Raw genomic sequence first — 7,936 nt, 5'->3', positions numbered from 1 at the left:
AAAAAAAAAAAAAAGAAAAGAAAAAGAAATGTGGCGGTCATAGCTGCTCTATGTCAGGGCGGAGACCGCTTGGCCCGCTAGGAAGTGCTGTGTGCGACAGTGGCCTTTGCAAGCTTTGTAGGCTCAGAGGTGACAGAACCACTGGCAAATTATCGTTCGTCCACCACAGCAGCCTGTCGAGGAAGAATTAATTTGTAGCCCTTTAAAATGGTAATTGAAACCCCAAGCAGAATGTTGCTGCAGGTGTCATTAAGAGGAAAGTTGCACGATAGTCCAGTGATCCCTTAGTGTCAAAAGATAAATATGTCAAGACAGAGAGAGGGTCACAAAAAACACGATAAAGGAGTCTTATTAAACCATACACACGACCACTTTAAGAAAATTCACAGCCATTTTACCAGATACCTCACCATGCAAATAAGCATTAAAAAGATGTTCAATGTCATAGGACATTAGGGGAGCTCAACTTTGATGTAAAGTATACATAAAATGCCCCCAAATCCCAAACATTCACAGATGTTAATGAAAACGTACAGTAACTGAAAATCACATACATTCCTGCAAAGAATGCAAAACCTTTATGGTTACTGTATGATTTAGCAGTTTCACATACAGGTATGTACCTAAATGAACATACATCTAGTGTATAAACACTTGTACTTAAGTTGGGTTTTTCGTTAGTTTGGAATTCTTTCAGGGGTGGATTGGGTATGTGTGTGTATGTGTAAAACTGCACATGTGAGGAGGCCAGGAACCCACCTCCAGTTAGCCCCGTCTTATAATGCATCTTTTTCTTTTCCATACAAAGTCTTTTACCTTTCGCTTGTGGAATGGACTAAGCTGTCTGGCTAGGCAAGAGGCACCAGGGGTGTCACCATGGCCAGTTTTGTTTTTTTGTTTTTGTACTGGTGCTGGGGATTGAACTCAGATCCATGTGTTGCCATGGAAAGCACTTTGCTGAAGGAACCATGAGCTATCTTCTCCAGGTCCTGTACGTTGTTTTTCCTTAAGTTTTTTTTGTTTGTTTTATTTATGAGTATGTATATAATAGAGTGCAGATTCTCCTAGAGGCCACCGAAAGGCATCAGGTCCCCTGAAGTTAGAGCTACAGGTGAGCTGTCTGGTGTGAGTCCGGGAACCACACTTGGGTCCTCTGTAAGAGCAGTATGTGCTTTTAACAGCTGACTCAAATGTCCAGCTCTTGTATCTGAAACATTTAAAAGTTTATTTGATATGTGTGAGTGCTTTGATTGCACGTTTGTGCACCACTTGCATGCCTGGTGCCCATGGAGGTCAGAAGAGGGCATGGGATCTTTTGGAATTGGAGTTATGGAGAGTTGTGAGTCACCATATGAGTGCTGAGACCCAGGTCCTATGCAAGAACATCTACTGAGCCATCTCTCCCATTACTGCATTAAACTTTTGCAGCAGCTTTTCATAATTGCCAAAACTTGAAAACAAATAAGTTACCTTTCAATAGCTCTAGTAAATCTACCACAATGGACTAGACTACTATCTGGCACTAAAATCAATTATAGAATTTAAAAAAAAAAAAAGAATTTGGTGTGTTTTTGTGTTTTCTAAGAAAAAAAATCAATCATAAAAAACTAAGTTACAGTGTATGATTTCAAAGATGACATCCTCAGTGAGGGAAAGTTATGAAAGGCCGGTGGTTGCCACGAGTTTGCAGAGCATAGGGGACCCCCCCTTTTTTTTTTACAACCTGAAACTGTTTGTTCTGACTATAGTCCCATGGATACCTGTCATGGCATGTCCCGTCTGGGTGCTCTAGAGAGGCAGAACTAAAAAGATAGGAAGATAAAAAGATAGTAGATTTTGGGGGGAGGAACTGGACTGGGAAATTATAGAGACTGAAAAGTTTTGTATGGGTCTGTAAACTGAAGACCTATGTTGCTGGTCATTCTTATACTTGAGACCTCAGGATAGGGAAGCTAATAATGTCCCTTTACAGTATATTACTAGTTTTTATTGCTGTTAACATCTTACTAGGCTTAATAAAAATTACAGGAGAGAGAGAGAGAGAGAGAGAGAGAGAGAGAGAGAGAGAGAGAGAGAGAGCATTTTGCCATACTTGTGTTGTCTTTCTCTTATGCTCCACGCACCTTCATTTTTTAAAGTCACTGCCTAAATCACATCTTGCAAGGACAAGGATATTCTATGGTAGCATTTTTATAACTGCTATAATGAATGTGAAATTTTTGTTTTAAAGTCTGCCATGTGAGTATGCTGTCCATACAAATATTAGAAAAGACCAAGAACTATTTATTATTCAGAGATGAGTAATGCCTACCTAATATCTGGGTTAACATCTTTTTTTTCCTCCCTGTGTAAGTTGAGACTTACTGGCCCCTTGAATGCCAAATAATTTTGTATTGCATTGTGGATATTTTGGTAATCATAACATGCAAGGCTGTATGCTAGTCAATATCTATGAGGAGTGTTGTTTTGTTTTTATCCAGATACCAACACAGTGAGTGTCAGGTCACAAGTTACATTATGTGGGTAGGCAGTCTGATCTTGGTTCCATGTGTATATTAAGTAGCCTAAAGACTTTTATTTTTAGTTCTCAATGTCTTTGGCATGTTGTTTAGGGTCAGAAATGAGACTCTGAAATGATTCTATATAAACCTTATAGTACTGCCTTCCTCTGTTTATTTTTCTTTCTCCTGGTGGTCTATCCAGTACTTTCTGCTCCTAGGGGATTTGTATTTCCAGTCTGCTGCAGAAAGCTGGGGCTTCTTTTGCCTACTGCCACTTGCTTCTACAAGTGTACCCTGTCTGGAGCCAAGATGGGAAGAAAGAGCAAAGAGAAAAGGAGGAAGATTTGGTTCAGACTCTTTATTAATTGAAAGTTTTATGTCTTCAAGGTTTCAGTTCTTATTGGCTCCATTTGTAGTGTCTACAGAATTTCTGTAAAACCAAACAAAACTTCTTATTCAGATAATTGATGTATTAGTTACAGTAATTGCTATGAAAAGATGTCATAACAATGGCAACTCTTCTAAGGAAATGTTGAAATGGGTCTGACTTATAGATCAGGGGGGTTAGTCCATTATTGTCATGGTGGGAAGTATAGCAGGCAGATGTGGTGCTGGAGAGGTAGCTGAGAATTGTACATGTAGAACATGTAGATTAGCAGGTAGGAGAGAGAGAGAGAGAGAGAGAGAGAGAGAGAGAGAGAGAGAGAGAGAGAGAGAGAGAGAGAGAGAGAGAGAGAGAGAGAGAAAGAAGAACAAGAACAAGAACAAGAACAAGAACAAGAACAAGAAGAACAAGAAGAAGAACAAGAAGAAGAAGAAGAAGAACAACAAGAAGAAGAAGAACAAGAAGAAGAAGAAGAACAAGAAGAAGAAGAACAAGAAGAAGAAGAACAAGAAGAACAAGAAGAAGAAGAAGAAGAAGAAGAAGAAGAAGAAGAAGAACAAGAAGAAGAACAAGAAGAAGAAGAAGAAGACAGAGACACACACAGAGAGACAGAGACACAGACAACAGACTGGGACTTGCTTGAGCTTCAGGAACACCCTCAGTGACATACTTTTGCCAACAATGCCACATCTACTTAAACAAGTCCACACCTCCTAATAGTACCACTCCCTATGGGCCTGTGTGGGGCCTTTTCAGTCAAACCAGAATTGGTGATTCAAAAAAAAATTCAAGGAATAAATGATTCATTCTTAATCCAGCTAATTCGGGGTTATTTATGGAAAGAAAAAGACTAGACTCTCCAACTTTTCTAGAATGATCTTCGTATGAAAATTAGACGAGGATTAAAAAGCAAAACTACTCAGCAACATCAGTAAAAAACATTTTTCTCATCAAAATGAACATTTTTATTGTTCTCTCTTATAGTATATCCTGATCATAGCCCTCCATCCCTCAATACCCTTACAAACATACATATGTTTTCTCTCCCCTAGATTTACTGCTCCAACATTTCCCTTCAGAAAAGAACAGGCCTCCAAGGGATATCATCATAACACTGTGTAACAAGATGCAATAAGACTAAGCACAAACTCATATCAAGGCTGAATGAGGTAACCCAAGCAGGAGTTAAAGGGCCCCCCAGGACAGGCAACAGAGCCAGGGATACCCCCACTCCATTGTTAGCAGTCCCATTAAAAACCCTAAACTAAACAACCATAATATGTTGCAGAAGACCTAATGCAGACCCAATGCAGGCTCTGTGGTTGCCACTTCAATTTTTGTGAGCCCCTATCAACCATGTTTAGTTGCTTCTGTGGGCCACATTTTCCTGATGTCCTCAACCCCTCTGGCTCTTACAGTTTCCTCCCCACCACCACCACACACACTTCTGTGGTTGTAAAGACATGGAGCTATCCACTATTGGAGAAGTCCTTGGAGTTCCTCAGAGAGTAACCTTGGAAGTCCTTCGAGGAGGAGACCTTGCAGTCCCTCAAGAAGAAGTCCTCACAGTCCCTCAAGGAGGAACCTTCACAGTTCCTCAGGGACCCTTCTCTCACTCCTGGCCTTAGACAGCCATGGCCCCCAGCTAGTATGGCATGATCCGGAAGCCCCACTTTTACAAGGATTGGTAGATAAGTGGACACTTGGTTCAACCAGCTGGCACGCAAGATCCACAGACACAAGGCTCATCAAGTGAAAGCTCATCACATGGCCTCTTGTCCCGTGTCTGGTTCCATCTGGCCCATAGTGAGGTTCCATACAGTTAGAATCACAAGAAAATGGGTCACACCATCAGCATCTCTGTGAACCTGAGACAAGTCCACTGAATCACTACAAGCCAAAGTGCAGCACCTAAAGGAGTTCCACTCCAAGCTCATACGTTTCCCCAGGAAGCCTTCTGCTCCAAAGAAGGGAGATAGTTCTGCTGAAGAACTTAAATCGGCCCACCAAGCTAACAGGACCTGTGATGCCACCCGGAATGCGTACAAAAAGGAACAAGCCATAGTCATCACAAAAGAAGAGAAGAACTTCAAGGCTTTTTGCCAGTCTTCACATGGCCCATGCCAATGCCTGGCTCTTTGGCATCCAAGCAAAAAGGGTGAAGGAGGCTGCAGAGCAAGACGTTGAAAAGAAACAGTAATGTACTCCAACAGTAACAGTTGGAGTGTTGCAATAAATTTTCCATAAAGAAAAAAAAAAGGAAGGAAGGGGTTATTTTGGCTTAGAATTTGAGAAGATCTAATTCACTGTGGCAGGGAAGGCATAGTGCTATGGGTGGTCAGTCTCTTTGCATCTGTAGTGCTAGTACTAAAGATGAATGCTAGTACTCAGCTTTCTCCCTTTTCTCTGTTTATTCAGTCCAAGAACATAAAGCATGGGGTGGTGCTGCCTACATTCAAGGTGAATCTTTAACTCTTCAGTTAAACCTCTGGAAATACCTTCACAGGTAGGGCTAGAGGTATCAAGCTAACAATATTTGTCATCACAAATGTACATCTAGTTAGTTGATACCCATACACATCACTTTCATCCACAAATTTCCACCTTTAAAGGCTTCTCTACAGAGAGGATGGCCAAAGTTAGGTTTGTTTAGGCCCAGGTTGATGGTTGTGCAGGCTTCCTAGAGATCCCTATTCCACGTAGCACATGTGCATATGCTTACAATTTCTTCTTCCTTTCCCTCCAGAATTCTCCCCAAAAGAAGGATGCTAAATTTATACTTGCTTTTAGAGTAAACATTAAGGTAGATGGGGAGCTTACAGGACATACACTGGTAGCTGGCATTTGCAGTATTCCTAGACAACTCTGTACTTTTTAGTAGCTAACTCTCTGTGTTGAACATTATTGCTCAAAATACCAAGGGGCATGAGGTGACCCGCTTTTCTTTTCCAAAGTCTGAGTCCTCTGGGCCCACCATGCCATTCTTGCTTTCCTTTATTAGATGCAGCCTCAGAAGCCAGAGTCCTCTCTTATACACTACAGACATTTGGCGTTTCTGGACTGGCCTGAGTCCCATGCTGAGCCTGAAGCTCCCTCTGGAAATAACAAAGGTAGGTGATAAGTGGTTAGAAATTACCCCCATGAGTTAATAACACTCTAAATGCTCTTGAGAGAAAATTAAATACCAGTTTATTAAAAAGGAACCCGTCCTCAGTGTGAGGCCAAAATGTACAGAATATCATTTTTCCTGTAATTTGATACCTAACGGTTTCTGATTTCTTATTGTGTCAAGTTCAAATTGTGGTGGAAAAGTAGAAGAGGAAGTTTCTTGTGGTTAAAGCTCGATGTTCCTCATTTCTTCAAAATCAGTTCTTAGAATTCCTAACCAGTTTTATCCTCTGAGTAGAACAGAAGTTCCACCTGGATTAATGCCCTTTTCCCACTCGTGTTTCCCATCCTTTAGTTGTACTTTGTGAGATACTGGACTTGGAATTTCTCATTATTGTTTAGCTGGTCATTTGTCATACCATAGGAAACATGGTTTAAAATATTTGCCTTTGACTCCATCCAAAATGATTCAGTTAGTCAGCTATCAAAGCACCCCCTAGAAGATACTATTAGGCAGCTATTAAAATTTTTCTGGTGTGAGGCATAGATTTTGATTATTTTGAGGGCAATATATCTTATTTCCAGTTTTGACTTCATTTCTCGGATAAGAGATAGTTCTTAATAAGTATTGTTGATCAGCAGGGGTCTAGATGTGGTTTATTTCTCAGAGCTAGAGGAACGATTGACTTCCAGGACATGTAGCTGCAAAAGGGAAACACATGGCTTAAATGTGCACAAGCCCCAGGAAGTTTGAGCCTGGTAGCCCTGCTGTGTCCCTTCTGCCCTATAGTTGATGAACCCAAGTTCATCAACTTCAGACTGCCACCAGAGGGCAGCAGATGCATAGCCCCAAGTATTTAGGAACAAGTTTTTAGTCAACACCTATTTTACTCTGGGAAGCTCTTTTGTAGACTTAGGCACATCAAGGACCAAGTGACCTTATCAGATCAATGAAACAAGTCAGGTATTTGGAATTCAGCTCTTGTTATTTCTAGAGGTTTTGGAGTCTTATTCAGAAAGTAATCACTAATGTCTAGATTAAGTTTTTTTTTTTTTAAATTGTGTGTGTGTGTGTGTGCGTGTGTGTGCGTGCGTGTGTGCTTCTCAAAGGCCAGAGGTGTTGGATCTCCCAGAGCAGAAGTTACAGGTGGTTATGAGATGCCCTATGTGGGTGCTAGGAAGCAAACTCAGATCTCCCTTAAGAGCAATACTAACTCCTAACTGCTGAACCCCTTCTAGCTCGTATGCTTAGATCTTGAAGTATTTTCCTTTAGTAGTTTCAAAGTATTAGTTATTTCACATTAAGATCTTTAATACGATTTAAGCTAGATAGTGACAGACAAAGATCTAGTTTCATTCTTCTACGTGTGGATATTAGAGACTGAATGTTCCTCTCTTCTTCGTTTTTCAGGATCAGGTGTCTATAGTTGCTTGGGATTATTTCTAGATCCTCTGTTCTATTCCTTTAGTCTATTGTCCAGGGAGCTTCCCTAGTCTTTTAAGGGATCTCAATTCAGGCCAAACTAGGATCTGTGGCTTTGACACAGAAATAATTTCAAGACTAGCCAGTATGAAACACATAGCTGTGGCATGTGTGTAGAGATCAAAAAACAACTTTCAGGAGTTGGGTTCTTGTTTTCCATCTTGTTGAAATAGGGTCTTTCTTACTCAGCTGCTGCCAGGGTAGCTGGCCTGCAAACTCCCATTTCCTCTTAGGAGTGCTGGGATTATAGATGCATACCATCACAGGTAGCTTTTTAATGGGTACTGGGGAGAAAACTTGATCCTCAGAACGCCCAACAGTTTGGTGTGTGCTTCACTTAAGAGTCATACTTCTACTTTCCTGCCTCCACCTTGGACCATGCAACCACTGTGATGTTAATGTCTAAGAACCAGATTGCCATCTATGAAATCCTTCTTTTTTTTTTTTTTTTTTTTTTTT

General features: G+C 40.8%; 1 protein-coding gene and 1 pseudogene across 1 annotated transcript in view; both read left to right on the top strand.

Moving 5' to 3' along the window:
• The window catches only part of LOC110333763 (serpin B6), an 85,606-nt gene that overhangs the window by 814 nt on the left and 76,856 nt on the right, over nucleotides 1-7,936 (top strand). The window contains exon 2 of the mRNA XM_021215462.2: nucleotides 5,888-5,996. The gene's annotated coding sequence lies outside the window, so the exon portion shown is untranslated. The remainder of the gene's footprint in view (nucleotides 1-5,887; nucleotides 5,997-7,936) is intronic.
• LOC110333765 lies at nucleotides 4,521-5,086 on the top strand (annotated as a pseudogene).

Source organism: Mus pahari, chromosome 16, assembly GCF_900095145.1.
Source record: "Mus pahari chromosome 16, PAHARI_EIJ_v1.1, whole genome shotgun sequence".
NCBI classification, from domain to species: domain Eukaryota; kingdom Metazoa; phylum Chordata; class Mammalia; order Rodentia; family Muridae; genus Mus; species Mus pahari.
This window is presented reverse-complemented; position numbering and strand designations above follow the sequence as displayed.